Genomic DNA, 17,214 nt, shown 5'->3' on the forward strand with positions numbered 1-17,214 from the left:
TGGGGGGGAATAGAAAGTTAAAGTTTAAGTTAAGTTTGTTTTTGCCAAGTGAATAACTAAAGAATTCTCTGTGAGGGGTTGTTCAGTTCTGTACCTGGAAGTTAGGATGAATGAGGGATGGTATCTCTCTCTCTGGTCTCGATATTCCAGGCTGCCTGCGAGGGCTGCCCAGAAACGCCGGTGCTGGATTTCTCGGCAGGAGAAAGCAGCGCGTCTCTCAGCGCGTCAGGAAGGCGGGGCTGCGCCAGCGGGGTCTGCTCTGCTCTTCGCTTCGGCAAGTATGGCTGCTCCGTCTCGTCACCACGCGTGTGTTTGCATAGGGCAATATCGGTAATATTTATACCTTTAAGGTGCCGAGATTGACGTAAGGATGGACATAGATACGTCAATAAGGATGTCATACGACTTGCTCGTTAGCACATTCTTTTACTGAAGTTCTCGGTGAAATCAAAACAATGGCCGCAGGGTTTTGCCCAGGTTGTCATAGGTTTGATTTGTTATGAGAACTCCGTATGCCTTATCAGGGGCTGGAGGAATATCGCTTGTCTAATTAGATCGCAAGCGTTATGACCTAATCAGATAACACGTTCCTGTGCCGTAGTGTGACTGCGTCAGATAACGGTATCTGCATCATGGGGGTTTTCTGCCTCATGGGCTGATTACTAGTTAACTTGTTAGTTTGCTAACCAGAATAGGGTCAGGAATAGGGGGATCGATTCAGAACCTATAGGAATACATCACACCCACTCCACGCTAACTATGGTCATATTTACTAATCTATGCATAGTATAACATAGTACAACATACTATAGAGTATAGTGTATACCTTACCACCCCAAAATACATAAATGCATTTTGAAATTTTCAAATATACGGAAAAATTGCAGTCATATGTATTGTATGCACTCAAGCTATGGAATAATGCTAAAGTAATCACGCATTTGTATACATTATTGCTTATTTGGTATATGAGAAATTACACATGAAATGGCTCTTAATACAGAAAAAAAGTTCGAGACCATTCCATCACATAATAAAATATTTGTGAACATACCAGCGGGCAGCTAATGTCTATAAGCTATCTAAAACATAGAAATTTTAGTTCTTTAAGAATAGTTCTTACTTTAAGCAGAAGATAAGTGTCCCGAAAATTTGTAAAAATATTTGGGGCTGCTGGAAAAATTGCTGTCCGTGAACTGGATGTAAAAATTGTTCATGTGACTTTATATTTAAAGTTGAAGGCCGAATTCAGGGAACGCCGTGTGCGAGTTTGCTCAAAAGTCTCTATTTCTGTTCTGGAGAGAACATCATATCATTTAGGCTTTCGAAAAAACTGTCAACAGCTTCCTGGGAAAGTTCCACTAACTCGGAAAAAGGTGTAACCATGCATTCGTGCGCATGATTGTCTCCATTGACATTCTGATTCGCATTGCTGACAGAAGGTCGTACCTGATCGATGCTGCTTTCATCTTGAACTTCACTACCCATCAATCGTAGTGGTGAAGCTTCCACGAATGCCGTCATCAGGATTGGCAGCCTTTGAGGGCAGCACAAAGCGTGAACCTTGATCGGGCTCAACAATGTTTCTGCATCCATTGGCGCATCCGATTGTAGCGTCAGACAGGTGTCTAACACGCATTCTTCTCCGCATAGCAGACACCTTAATACAGGTAAAACACATCTTTGCCACATTGGTCGAAATGATAGAAACCAAGTCATGTTCAGGTCTCTAAGCCGGGAGAGTCCCAGGATTTTTGATATCCGGTCCCGGTATCCAATGGCTAGGATTGTTTCTTCCCTTGTCGCAAGAGTTTTGTCTGTGACATGGGTTGCCATACCGAAAAATAAGGACCAAGAATAGGATTCCTGCAATTAGTCCCAAGATCAGGGGAAGTCCGCCAAAAATCGAATGGACGAAATCTGGAAAAATACCCAGTATGGCTTTGAATGGTGTCAATGCCATCGAAAATACTGTCTTAAATACCTTTGAGACCCCATTGGTATCAGAAATATTTAAGATTTCATTAAGGATTTCCGCGAAATGTAGGGGGGAATTAGTTGATAACAATGAATGTATCTCTGCAGTCGTCCTTGCGACTTGTAGATCATACGTTTCTTTTGATGACGAGAGCCTGGTAGGCGTCTGAAGAAGCACTGTTTTCATTCTGCTTAAAGTATCTATTCGAATAGAAGTAATTTTCAAATTGGGCCATGCCCTTGCCTCCCTGTCTGGAAAGGAGCTGGGGAACAATGAGCGTCCACAGCACTTGACCTTCGCAGTCGTAGTTACTAGATAAGGAGTCCCGGGCATAAGACTACAACATCTGCGGTCTACAATCAGAATGTAACTCCCATTATAGAGTCTTTGAAAGAATTGTTCTGTTTCTGTTGCAGGTGCGCCTTGCTGGTGACATGAAAGGTTGTATGAATTCCCTTCACAGGCTCCATGCAAACTAATTCCGTTACACAGAAGTGTGCCACTTAGTGACATCGCACAATTGTTGCCACTAAGAAACACTTTCTGTCCTTTATTACTGACACATGCATGTGAATAGGGCAGGTTCCATGTTGTTTTAATGTACCCCTTTCCCAATTTCTCGTACATGCCAGCCTGTATATATTTTTGGCAGTATTGAAACCTGAAGGTTGAGATTGGAATATTAATTATCCCATGTATTATCCATTCACTGACAGGTCGTTCTGACATTGTCACTGGTAATCTTTCAAGTTTCTCAATGCTCAGGATTGTATAATCAGCACCCTTCTGTGCCATACTGATTTGTCTATCAGTAAGGTTAAAGATATGGAATAGTGACGTTGTGTTGATTAAACGCCAAGGCACATAGCCTGAACGCAGGTTTTGTAACGTCCAGCCAAGCTGTACAATAGAACGCAATTGGGACTGACCGTGTTGTAGCAACAGTAAGTCCTGCGATAATATGTCGATTGCTGAAGACACAATGCTGTCCAAAGAAAAAATTCTGGAGGACAGAGTCATTAACCCATTGTCCACTACAGAAAGTGATTTTTCCAAATTAATACGGTCAATTTCCCGTATTCTCTCTGCTGTCTCAATTTGAGTAACCTTCCAGGCCTCATTGTATGCTGCATATACAGAGGCTGCTATGAAACGTTTTTGACGCTGTTTGCGTGGTCCCATTATGAAATCACGCAAGTCAGCACCATCAGTAAGTAAAGTTAGGTGTTGCTTAATTTCTGCCAGTGTGGAAGTTTGTAGCCATTGAAGGCATAATTTGCCCACACTGTAGGTTGTTATTATCCCTGGGTGATGTCTTTGGGGATATCTAGGGTCTGGCCTGGTCATTTTGAACCCCTGTGTTTTGTTCAGGAATCTGTCTTGACAGTTATTAGTATCTGTGGGCCAGATCAACCACTGTTTCCAATCAGGATGTGTTCTGTTTTGGTTTAATATATGGTTTACGTCTATCTCTTCATCTGTAGAAGTGTTGCTAAACATTGTTGGCTTTGGAATAGACGGTTTATTTAAATCTTTGATTTTGGCTAGACCAAGACAGGTGGTTTGTTGAACAGTGTCATTTAAAAATATCATTTGTTCTGGGATCATGCAGGCTCTAAACAAAGCTTCTATACCCTGTACTTGCCAATCTTTTGTGCCCCAAACACTTTTCAATTCAACATTTTTGTCCCAATAATCAAAACCAAAGGTATTCATTTTTTCAAAAAATGAGTCCGAATATATCAATTTTGTGTTGGTTATCATGGTTTTAGTTCCTGTCTTGTTTGACAATTTAAAATAGAATGCTTCAGCATTACTTGTGTATAAACCTGAAAAGTATGAATATTTGTCATAGATGGTTCTTGAACTCCCTTTTGGAGGTGTTGCACAATGTTCCCATTGATTATAATTTAAAACATTTCTAGGTTGTGCAGATTTATGTAGAAAATGGTTACCATAGTGGTTATAACAGTACATACTATCATAATTTGTAGAACCCTGCAAATAATCATGTTTGGTAAATTTAGCAGACATTACTAAGTCAGACATCATATTATTAATGCTTTCGACGTCCCAATCATCAGCAAAGGAGTTTGGTTTTACAAAGTCACTCAAAGAGATCTTAATTTGGTGTGGATATTTCAGGATCTCGACCGGACCATAAATTTCATAGTCAGTGTTGTCCCAGGCTACCCCACCAGGTATCGGATTGGCTGTGAAGTTGACTGAAGAAAGTTCTCTTTTCTCGACGTGTGAAGATGTGTGTGGTTTGAGGATCAAGCTGATTTTCTGACTTGCTGTGTCCATTTTAGCATATTTTCCCTCAATGAAGCGTCCCAAAGTAAGTACCATGATGAGCCAAAGTATGAGGATAAATGCACCAAAACCCACCCAAAATTCAATCCATGGAGAAATCAGATATGTTTCTTTTAGTTGTTTCAAAAGTTCTTTAGCTTTATCTTTAAAGGTTTTTGATGATGGCTGTGTCTTTGATTCACTGAAGCCTTCAGAGGAATCATCGAAGTTTATGAAGTAGCCGGATGCAGTTCTGTCAATTGTTCCAATTGGTTCAGGATTTTTGTTTCTTGCATTTTCACTTGGTACTTCATTATAGATTGGTGTGTCTCTGCTAAATGTTTTTATTTGGGTTTTCAGAGGTCTGAGTTCTTTTGCATTGTTGCATAGTCCTTCTTGTTCTTCTGTAGGCGTTTCGAATGTGATGAGCCTCTTCGTTAGGACCTCTGTACTGGTAGCAAACCTTGGCGTTCTGCTACTCATGGGGAGTCCACTTGGCCTACTGTTTGTTATCGGCCACATGATTGTGGTTTTACCAGGTCGATGGATACAACTCGGTTCTCCTTTTTACCAGCAAGTGGCGGTAGTACAACTGATCTTGTCCCGTTGACAGACAAGACAGGAACTGCTTTTCTGTAAGAAGGCCCAAATTCCTTCTTTACCGCGATCTTCTCCCTGACTAGATCCCCCACTTTTGGAATCCAGACAGGTTTTGCTGGGACAGGTGGTGGTTCTTCAGTGGTTGTTGGCTGTTGTTTCAACTTTATGTTGCTCAGGTCTTTTCTTGTTTTGTTTAAGTCCTGCAAAATAGCCAAACGGTCTTTGATATCAAAGCTTTTTTCTTTCACCACTGAAGTCTGACTATCAATGTCAGAGATCATCATCCTAGTTCCAAATAATAATTCGTACGCACTGAATCCCTTCAGAGAATTTCTTGGCAAGTTATTTAGACTACGTTGGACACTTATTAGATGTTTGACCCACCCAGCTCCCGAACCTAATACCTTTGCCGTTATAGATTGCTTTATGTCACGTTTTTTTCTTTCAACAATTCCGTTCCCCTCAGGGTGAAATGGACAAGAGTACCGCAATGCCACGTCCATGCTGACCATGGCCTCCTTATAAGCTCTAGAGCTAAAAGCAGGACCGTGGTCCGAATGCAGCATGCCAATTGCGTATGTGCCGATAAAGACTCGCAAATCTTTTATAACAGTTCTGGCGTCAGTCGTTCGCTGGGGCCACATCCATATGAATCTCGTGCATGAATCCACTGCGACCAAGATATATTTATAGTTACCATCCCTTTGTAAGGGACCACAGTGGTCTAGATAAACACAGGCTAATGGTTTATCCGAGATTAGAAGGGGCGTCTGCGCTGGACGTCTCACCGTTGATACTTTCATTTTTTGACATATTTCACATTCTAGAACATAGTTCCTTGTTTGTCTTCTCATTTGTGGCCACCAGTATCTCTGTTTTAATAATGATACTGTGGCTGAGACTCCAGCATGGATAGAAGCAAGCCCTTCGTGTGCCGCTATTATTAGTCCTAACCTATGTTCCATGTTTGGAATTGCCCTATCACCCACTCCAGGGATTCGAGCAAAAGGAACATTGTTTGCATCAGTTATGTAAGAGTATTTTACTGGAAAGCCTTTCGGGAGTGTTTCTATCGAATCCTTTTCTGAAGCGCTGACAGCTTGCAATATTTCGCTGTCTATTTTTGTTTTTGACCGGGTGATGGCAGCTACGGAAGCCGTTTGCACAGCTGCCTTCGCGGCCTCATCAGCCAATGAATTCCCTGCAACGTGAACGCCATCACGTTGATGACTCAGCGTATGGATTACGTGAGTCTTTGGTAGTTCTTTTTGTAAAAGAACTACTTGTTCCCAGAGCATTTTATGCTTGATCGTGCCACCTTTCGCATCCTTGAAACCATTCTGAAGCCAGATCTGCAAGTATTCATTGTAAGATTGAACGCAATAATACGAATCGCACACTATGAGTGTGGGGAATTCTCGATCGGTATTCTCAAGCGCCATCTTGAACGCCAGTAGTTCAGCTCGCTGAGCTGTACAATCTCCTAAAGATTGTGTTTTAGTGATTGCTGGTTTAAATTTACCTTCGTGCCAGCGACCTTTAACGATCGCGCACGCAGCACTGTAAGCTTGCTTACCCCCCACTGCGGGTTGTGCTGATCCGTCTGTATATATTATACAGCCGTAGTGGTCTAGAGGCAGAATTTCGGTTGGCGGAGGACATTCAAATTCATATTGGAGAAATTCTTGTGTTTTTAAGTAAGGATCAAATTCGTACGCCACGTCTGTTGCAGCAAGAGAATTAGCCCATTGTATCCATCTAGGATGGAGTGCTTTAGCATTTGGAATGCTTGCCTTTGTTACCGCCTCTAGGGCTGGTATTGGTGTCACGATTACTATTCGTTTACCTTGTGCCAGGGCTCGTTCTTTTGCTATAGCTGTCTGTGTTGCTGTAAGAATTTTTTCCGTTGGGCTAAATTTCATTTCAGCCTTAGTGTACAAGTGTGATTTGAATGCAATTGGTACCTTTTCTCCCTCATTAGAGGTCAGGTATGTGAATCCGCATCTCCCTGGGATGACTCGAATCACAAGATTGCATGTGTTATCACGTGTTTCTAATTTTGTTTTAATTAGCATGTCTGTTTGTAAGGATCTCAAAATTTCTGTGTGTATTTGAGTCCAATTGGATCTTTTAAAATCTGGTTTTATCAGATCATAAAGGGGTTTGACCCTTTCTGCGTAATTTGCAATGTATGTTCTTCCGAAATTTAGGAAACCTAGAATCGACTGTAAGTTTTTTAGTGTTCTAGGTGCTTGGAGTACGGCACATTTCTCTAGGAAATTGTCAGCCAGGCTTTTTCCTTCACTTGATAATTCATATCCTAAGAACAGGACTGTCAGATGGGCAATTCTGGATTTTTTAAAGTTGAATTTGTAACCCTCTGCTGCGAACCCAAGTATTATGGTGTTCACTCTTTTCAATTGAGTCTCCAAGTCATCATCTGTTAAGTAAATGTCATCGACATAAGATAATGCTTCATCATCATATAGTTGTAGTAATTCTGTTACTCTCGCTGAGAATACCCCCGGGCTGTTCTTGTACCCCTGGGCTAACCGACAGAATTGTTTTTGAGTGCCATTTATTGAGAACGCAGTTAAATATCTGCTCTCTGGTGCTATGTTTTGACAAAAGAATCCATTAGAGATGTCTAAGGTTGTTTTGTATTTTTTGCGCACTATGTTATTCATTAGTGCAGCACTGTGTGAGTTTTGCACTGCAAAAGTTTTGCAACATGTGTTAAGGTGTCGGTAATCCAAAACTAGACGATATGAATTGTCTGGTTTGGAGACCGGAAACAAAGGGTTGTTCATTTGTGAGGTGCAAGTTTCAATCACCCCCTGGTATTCTAGCTGATCTAGTATCTCATTTACCTGTTTTTTAGCTTCTTGCTTAATTGGGTACTGTCTTTGTGCAGTAGGTTGTGATTTTAACTGGATTTTGTGAGGAGGAGAGTCCTCATCCCATCCCACGTGATTTTTATATAAAGCAGGAGCTAGAGCCACTGCCCATTTTCTGGCAAGTGTGTATTTTTTATGAATTGGAATTTGATTTGAGAAGGCAGGCATAATTATTTCTTCGCCATGAGGGCACTCCCTGACAAACTCTGGTGGCCAGTCTTTTTCAGCTAGAAGGATATCATAGCCCTTGGAGAGATTATCCCAAAATAGTCCCCTTATTTTTCTAGTCTTATCCCCCTCTATACGCAATGTTATTTCGTATATTTTGTGAGGTTTGCTAACTCTGGTGTCCGCAGTTTCCACTTGAAGATATTCATTCGTGTCCACTGTCTCCAGATGATTCATAAGGACTTTGCGAGCTATGCTCACTTCTGCTGCGCTGTCTAGCATTGTCTGAGCCCATTCCCCGTTTTTCAATTGTGTCCTCAGTATTCTCGGCATTGTTAACTACCTTGATACTGGCTACCTTCTTTTTTGGAAATTGTAATTTCTTTTTTAGCTGAGCAGGTTCCTTGTCTTTGGACTTGGCGTGCTCTTCTCTTTGTTCTGATCGTCCTCTTCTTTCCGATTTCTGCGAGGAAGTCTGAAAAGATTGAGAGGGACGTGTATCAATGTCTTGATATCTATCAGGCTTTTTTATATTATCCCTATTTCTAAGGTTATATCTATTCCCAGAGGGGTCACTCTGGGGTGACCTGTGTCTTTGGTTCGGAGATTTTTCTCTTTGCCTAGGAGACCTTCCTCTGGACTGGAATTTCTTTTCTTTAGGATTGGATTGTTTGTTTCCATCCCAGTTCTTTTTTGGTGATGTAGATTTATTATTATAAAATATTTTTTCAGGACTTTCAATTAGTTGTGGTTTTACTGGTATCCCACCTAAACTATCTCTGCCTAGTTCCTCATAGGATTTTTCTATGATTCTGGCAATTTCAGCTGGTTGGTCTGCTATATCTGTCTCTTTTAACCTCTGGCGGAATGCCACGTTTGCTGCTTCTCCTTTTATGTTGGCTAATAGTATAGCCGAGACCTGCTTGAAGTCTTTTAGTAATTTCATACCAAGAGTTAAAGCGGGTTCCGGACCATATTCGTCTTGAATTTGTTTTAGCACATCTGGTATTACCGAAATGGATGGAACACCGTGCGTTTTTGTGTAGATGGAAGCAAAGACTGTACCCCAAGTGTCACAGTCCTCTATGTGTGGTGCGATTCCCATTGGGAGACAGATAGTCAGAATCCTGTGTTTTTCTAATGGGGTGGTGTCAGGAAACACCGCCTCTATTTGGGTGATTTTCTGTGCCAACCAGAATGGTATTTGTTCCCGTTTAGCCGGTACTTTACCTAGGCAGGACTGGATGTTCTGTGGTGTAATTTTATTTGTGTTCCCCTGGTGAGGGGTCAGCTGTGGAAGTTTAATCGCTGGCTGAATTGTTGAAGTCCGCATCACATATTGGACTAATTGTCTATGTATTTTTATTAATTGTTTTAGCTGTGTTAACAGCTCTGCTGCAGACATCCCTTCGATGTCTGGATGTGGTGTGTATCCGGCTAGGACCGGCCACGTTGCTCCTGGTCTACCTAAAGGACCGAGCCTGGTGATGTGATTGTTATGTTTTAGGGCGCCATTAAATAAGAGCAAATGCTCTTGAAATTTAAGTGGTACTTCCACTTCTTCGAAAGGAGTTTACATTTCAGGAGGTTCCTCTATTTTGTAATAGTGGAAGTACTTTGTTACAGCATTTGCTGCTGGAAAATGTATCCATGAATAGTATACCTCTGTCTGCCGATATTCGTGTACCTCAATTACGAATATGACTGTGCCACCTCTAGGTGTCAGTCCATTTTCTATAAGTTTTAGAGTTATAGATCTCCTTTTGATGACCGGGATGAGTATTATATCCTCGTCCGCTGCCTGCATGGTAGCATCAGCTGCTGCGAGTTCAGTTGCTAATCTAACTGCCTCTCTTTCATCCTCATTGTCTGACATTTTACTGTCCAAAAGGTTATTTTGTTTGTTTGCAGATCAGGTTTCTTATGGAAACAAAGATTAGATGCACAATATTTTGGAACTGTGTATCCTTCAACGTTGACTATACCAAGAACCATACATAGGAGTTCCCTCCTGCGAGGTCTGGCGGATATTACCTTTCACCCACTCGAGACGTCTTTGGAGTATTATGGGAAAAGGGGTCTGAGTGAGAAAGCACGACTGAGTTACTCTAAATGTCTTACGTTAGTTTTATCGCCCTTTCCAAACGCGTTGGGCGCCATGTAGTGTAGTTCCTATCATCCCAATAGGCTCTGCGCATTGGAATAATACCTCCAGTAGTAAAGGCCTAGACCAGACGTTAACTAGGTCTACTACTGTCGATACTAGACTTAAAGTTTTGGGTTTGCCAGCTTAGCTCAGAGTTCACTAGAAACTTTCTCGAATGTTCAAGGAGGACTTAACTTCCCTGATTAGACAAGAAGGGATTTAGTTTCTGACAACCATAGAACATGACAACTTTGCTCTCCCCTAATCAAGAGTATATCTCGAGAGTCGTGTGAACAAAAGGCAATTTATTTTACTCAGTCAGTACGTGCATTCTTAGTCTCATCAGATTGTAGAGAAAAGGAAGAGACGGGCGTGTTCAATAAAAAGGTGTTATTTATTGATCAGTCTCTTTTCTCATACAAGAGAAATGGATCGATATTATTGCAATACTTATAGTTAAGTAAAGTGCATACATTAAAAGCAGAAGTATAAAATAATACTGTAAAAACATTGATATGGTTTCTAAGCCATAAGATGTTTTAAAATGAATAAAATATATTACATACACATATACATTTGACTAAACGTACTCAACTGGTGTTTCTAAATACGCCTACCCCGTGTACCTGACCTAAGCCTAATACGTGGGCGGGAATAGAAAGTTACAGTTTAAGTTAAGTTTGTTTTTGCCAAGTGAATAACTAAAGAATTCTCTGTGAGGGGTTGTTCAGTTCTGTACCTGGAAGTTAGGATGAATGAGGGATGGTATCTCTCTCTCTGGTCTCGATATTCCAGGCTGCCTGCGAGGGCTGCCCAGAAACGCCGGTGCTGGATTTCTCGGCAGGAGAAAGCAGCGCGTCTCTCAGCGCGTCAGGAAGGCGGGGCTGCGCCAGCGGGGTCTGCTCTGCTCTTCGCTTCGGCAAGTATGGCTGCTCCGTCTCGTCACCACGCGTGTGTTTGCATAGGGCAATATCGTAATATTTATACCTTTAAGGTGCCGAGATTGACGTAAGGATGGACATAGATACGTCAATAAGGATGTCATACGACTTGCTCGTTAGCACATTCTTTTACTGAAGTTCTCGGTGAAATCAAAACAATGGCCGCAGGGTTTTGCCCAGGTTGTCATAGGTTTGATTTGTTATGAGAACTCCGTATGCCTTATCAGGGGCTGGAGGAATATCGCTTGTCTAATTAGATCGCAAGCGTTATGACCTAATCAGATAACACGTTCCTGTGCCGTAGTGTGACTGCGTCAGATAACGGTATCTGCATCATGGGGGTTTTCTGCCTCATGGGCTGATTACTAGTTAACTTGTTAGTTTGCTAACCAGAATAGGGTCAGGAATAGGGGGATCGATTCAGAACCTATAGGAATACATCACACTGACTCCTCTGACTTTAGATCTATGCTTGGGTATAATCAATGTGCATATTGTAGAAGAGAGGGACATATAAAATATGATTGTCCGGCTTTGCGTGACCGCCTTAACGGTGTATCGGCACGAGGGGGTCGTGGTGGTCCTCAACAAGCATCTCGAGGTAGAGGCCGCGGTATCTCTCAAAATCAGACTGAGCGCCCTAATACGTCCTCGGACGCGAATAATTGTTTTGATCAGCGAAATGTAAGGTCCGATAAATCAGCACAGTATTATGCGGACGACTATTACGTTGACCATGAGACTGTTGCAAACGACCGTTACTAGGACAGCCACCGACAGAGAGAGGGAGTAGTATCAGTTCCGGTTGATCAGAGTGGGCCTTACGTCGCAGTTGCTACATCTGGCGTAGTTGAGCCTTTTCTGTTAGACACTGGTGCGACGAAAAGTTCCATCATGCATTCGAAACTCCCTGGCGCACCTTTGTCCGGCTTGACAAATGTTTCCGTTGGATTCTCTGGCGCCCCTGTTAGTAATCCTGTCTCTTGCCCTTTGTCACTTACAATTGGCCCTCGTGAGCTGGAGGCTCCATTGATTCTATCTACTGGTTGTGGTGAGAATCTTCTGGGCTTGGATTTGTTAAAACGGTTATATGCGACTTTGTATTGCTCTCCTGAAGGAGTGGAGCTTACACTAGGTCGGAGAGTAATCTCTCCTATGTACTTGTCGATCGATAAATTCTCGCCGGAATTGAGCTCCCTTCCTGCGTCTCTATGGGCCACAGGTCCCAATGATGTGGGTCTCTTGGACATCCCACCTTATGTGATCAAGCTGAAACCAAATGTGCGATTGCCACGTATACCACAGTATCGTATCTCCATTGAGGGTGAACGGGCGCTACTAGCAATCGTTCACGACCTGATCAGAAAGGATGTCATTGAAGAAACTCGAGGAAATGTGTGTAATAGTCCTGTGCTACCAATTTTAAAACGAACTGATCCATCTAAACCTCCTGTGTACCGTTTCATAATCGATTTGAGAGAAGTGAATAAAATCGTGATCCCACAGTTTCCCGTGGTCCCTGATATCACGACTGTGTTGACCCTGATTCCAGTTTCTGCCTCCTGGTTCACGGTGATCGATCTAAAGAATGCTTTCTTTAGTATCCCGATCGCTGAGGAAAGTAGAGACCTATTCGGATTCTCATTAGGTGGTCGCAGTTTTAGACTGAAACGCGCACCACAGGGCTATTGTGAGAGTCCGTCGATCTACAGTCAAGCCCTTAAAAGTCAACTTGATTCATTTGTATTACCGGCAGGCGCAGCTTTGATTCAGTATGTTGACGACCTGTTGGTAGCTGCTGATACTGAAGATATTTGTAGAACTGCTACAGTATCGTTGTTGCCGCATTTATGTGACTTACATCACAAGGTGTCACCTTCCAAGCTGCAATATTGTTGCCAAGAAGTAACCTATTTAGGTCACTTATTGTCAAAAGAAGGGAGAAGGTTGACCCCAGAGAGAATTGCAGCGATTATCCGAATGACTGTGCCAAAAACTCAGAGAGATGTACGTGCCTTTCTAGGTATTACGTCATACTGCAGACAATGGATTCCGAATTTTTCATTATTGGCAAAACCATTGATAGCCCTTACATGCAAAGACGTTTCATCTCCTTTGCCATGGACTGAAGAGTGTCAGAAAAGTTTCTCTGAATTACGTGATGCGTTGTGTTCGGCTCCTGTGTTAGGTACTCCTGATTACAGTAAGCCGTTTACACTATACGTTCACGAGAGGGATGGTTGTGCGTTGAGTGTTCTGGCACAAACATTTGGCGACAAACAGCGTCCGTGCGCATATTTTTCTTCGACCTTAGACCCAGTAGCTAGAGCTTTGCCGAGTTGTTTAAGAGCAACAGCGGCAGCTGCGGCGTCCATTCGACAGTCCGCAGGTCTGGTCATGGATAATATGCTTACGGTGATGGTTCCGCATGCAGTCGACACTCTCTTGAACCGAACGAAAACTCAACATTTGACGAGCGCAAGGTTGTCTGGGTACGAGTTGACGTTACTGGCAAGTCACACACGGATAAAACGGTGTAATGTGTTGAATCCAGCAACATTGTTGCCGATCAACACGGAGTTAAGTGATGTAGCACCACATGAGTGCTATCTGAGAACCGAAGAAGAGACGAAGGGTCCTATTGACCTAAAAGATACTCCATTGGTAAATCCTGATGGTACTTTGTATGTTGACGGTTCCTGTTTTAAGTTACCGAATGGTGATGTGACGACTGCGTATGCTGTTGTGACGTTAAGAACGGTTGTGGAATCTACGAGATTAAATCAGAATTCGGCCCAGGCAGCTGAATTGATCGCCTTGACGAGAGCGTGTGTGTTGTCCAGAGGAAAACGGGTGAATGTGTTTACAGACAGCCAGTATGCTTTTGGTGTGGCACACAGTTTTGGGCGATTGTGGAGAGAAAGAGGATTCTTGACGTCGCATGGCACAAAGATTCAGCATGGACAGCTTGTGAATGATCTTTTGGATGCACTTACATTGCCTAAACAGGTGGCAATAATCAAGTGCAGCGCACACCGGAAGGTGACAGATGATGTTGGCCGTGGTAACGCGTTTGCAGATGAGACTGCTAAGGAGACAGCTAAAGATCTGACAAACCGAATGTATGTTACGAGTTCAGTGAGATGGCCTGCAGAGACTAGTATGTGTGAAGACACAGTCGAGAGTGTGAAGGAAATACAGAACGAGGCCACTGACATGGAAAAGACTAAGTGGAAAGAAAGCACGGGGAAGTTAGACGAGAATGGATTTTGGGTTGATTTGTCAGAAAAACAGAGATGGATGTTACCGGATGCATATGTGCTTGCTGTTGTTACAATGGCCCATGGCACAGCACATATAAGCGCAAAAGGCATATGCAAGTTGTTGTCTCCTGTATGGAAGAATGATGGGATTACTAAGTGTGCGGAAAGAGTGGTCAAGAATTGTATGGTGTGTTTGATGTACAATCCTGGTAAGGGCACCCCCACTCCACCTGGCCATTTTGCCCCTCCTACATGTCCTTTCGAAGTTATCCAATTGGACTTCATCCACATGGAGAGATGCAATAATTTAAAGTATGTTTTGGTCGCGGTTTGTGCGTTCTCCAGATGGATTGAGGCCTACCCTCTCAAAGATAATACTGCCCTATCCACAGCTAAAATTCTGCTCAAAGAGTATTTCCCCAGGTACGGCATGCCTCGGATTGTATGGTCAGACAACGGAAGTGAGTTTGTGGGAAGTGTGATGAAGAGCGTGTGTCGTGGCCTAGGTATAGTCCAAAAATTTCATAGTGCTAATCATCCTCAGTCAGCGGGTTTAGTGGAAGGATACAATGGCACCCTGAAACTAAAACTTGCTAAAATTCAGGCAACAACTGGTTTATCATGGCCTGACGCTTTGCCTCTAGCTCTCTTATCGACCAGGGCGACTGTACACTCTCGAGTAGGGCTTAGCCCATATGAGATTGTGTTCGGCCGTCCTGCGAACATTTGGGGAGTTCCAAGGCCTAAAGAATTTGACAGAATTGAATATCCAATGTTGATCGACTATCTTTACGATCTGACTGCTAAATTGAGTTTGATTCATCAACAGGTCTTTGAGGCTCTACCGTCACAAACAGAGGGTCCTGGTCATCGGCGTCAACCAGGAGACTGGGTCCTTACCCGGAATTTTGGACGAAAACGGAATCTTGAGCCGAGGTTCGTGGGACCCTTCCTGGTGTTGCTAGCAACGAGGACGGCGGTTCGTCTGGAAGGAAGGAAACATTGGGTGCATGCCACCCACACCAAGAAGGTTCCGCTTCCTTTGCCAGCAGATACATGGATGAGAAGAGGATTTGCCTCGTCAGAAACCGACGCCCCTCAGCGTTTTGCACCGTTTAGCGAAGCTCAGCCCATAGGGAACACTTCAGTTTTTCCCGACACCCCTGTTGATTCCTCTCAAACCATACCATTACCATCAACATTGGAAAATTCAAGTACTGAACAATTGCCTGAACAATCGAACACTCTTTTGCCATCCAATCCACTGTTTGAAGAGCAGACTCGCCCTGGAAGAAGCCGATACTTTCTTCGTCCACGCGATAAAGACTAATAAATTATCTTTATTATTTCCTGATTTCACATTACCCCCTCACATTTGCCTTGAATATTGTGGACATTTTATTATATATGTATCTTTTTCCAGTACAGCTAGGAGACGTACATGAAATTGGTTGTTCAACTGATTAAAACCTATCATCCGGGTTGGCCGTAGGGCCGCGCGGGTACTTTTTTCTGTTTAGCAGTTATTGACACTAGGTCGATTTCTTTTGTCGATTTCTGGGAACTCCTGGGAATTGACAATCGCTACTCAGAACGAAGTGCGTCAAGAACGTTGCGGACGGTCGTTAGAGGATGGAGCTCTCTAAGCTGTCGAAAATGGAGAAGATGTCGGCGCAAAGATCTGCGTTACATAAGGTGTTTCGTACAAAATGTTTTTTGTTACAGGTTTTCATGTTGTTCCTAACTGTGTCTATGCTGCTGGTGAGTGGAGTGTATTTTGGTTTTCAATCATTGTTGCCTTCTACTTTACCTACTCCTCCTTCTCATGATCTAAATTTCGTCTCTACTGCTTCTCCACATTCTTTTCACCTACTGCCCCAACATGAACAAGTCAGACGTGCGGAATTTAGAAACAATTCCTTCGTTCAACTTCTCCATCAGCATCAGTTGGTGGTAAATATTACCAATTGTTGGGTGTGCGGGCTAATGCCGCATACCATGGATAGAGGGATTCCGTATTTGGTCCTTCCTTATAGTTCCCAAGGGTCCGCTCGAGCATTCCAAACTATGTTCCGTAGTGCACTAGATTCCTACCCCCATCGACAGCCACGCTCAGTAAACCTTGGTCCTGGCCCGTACCACAAGTCTCTGGCGATAGCCATTGCTGATTTAGATAGAGATATTTTTGATGCATCGCTTATCCCAGAAGAGGAGGTGCGAGCATATAAGGAACTGAGTAAGACTGAGTATAGTGTATCAGTGGGTGATAGACAGCTTAAGAGCTCGTCTCCAATTTGGATCGTGCCTCACCTTGGTCACTTCTGTCTGCAAGGTCTTGGTCAAAATCCGAGAGCTCAGTTTGGGAAAAGTGCTTGTACTGAGACATATGTCTTACCGATGCTCTCTTCCCCTATCTTTTTGACTGACAAGGGTACTTATTTTGTGTGTTATGATCGTGCTTATACTTGGTTGCCTCGTGACTTCTCAGGCACCTGTTATATCGCGAATCTTCTACCACCGACTTTCACTGTTGCCTCGGACTATCACAAGACAAGAGTTGTGAGAGGCGTTATTAGCAAAGAAGATACTGCCGGTCAAGAAGCAGGAGACTTCTTTAAAGGTTTCCTACCGTTTTGGGGCCCTATCGTCAATAGCAGGAATCTGAGACAGTTAACTCGTGTAGTAGAGTCAACCGCTAACATAACTGCAAGCGCCCTTGGTAACCTGACAGCAGAGCTTCAAGCGGATAGACTTATGACGTTACAGAACCGTATGGTTCTAAACGTTGTTCTAGCAGATAGAGGTGGTGTGTGTAAGGTCATCCATTCGAGTTGTTGCATTTTTATACCAGATAATGCTCCAACTGTCTATCAAGCCATCTCAAAGTTGCATAAAATCTCGGAGTCCATACACGTGGACGAGGGAG

Source organism: Lissotriton helveticus, chromosome 8, assembly GCF_964261635.1.
Source record: "Lissotriton helveticus chromosome 8, aLisHel1.1, whole genome shotgun sequence".
In the NCBI taxonomy this organism is placed as follows: domain Eukaryota; kingdom Metazoa; phylum Chordata; class Amphibia; order Caudata; family Salamandridae; genus Lissotriton; species Lissotriton helveticus.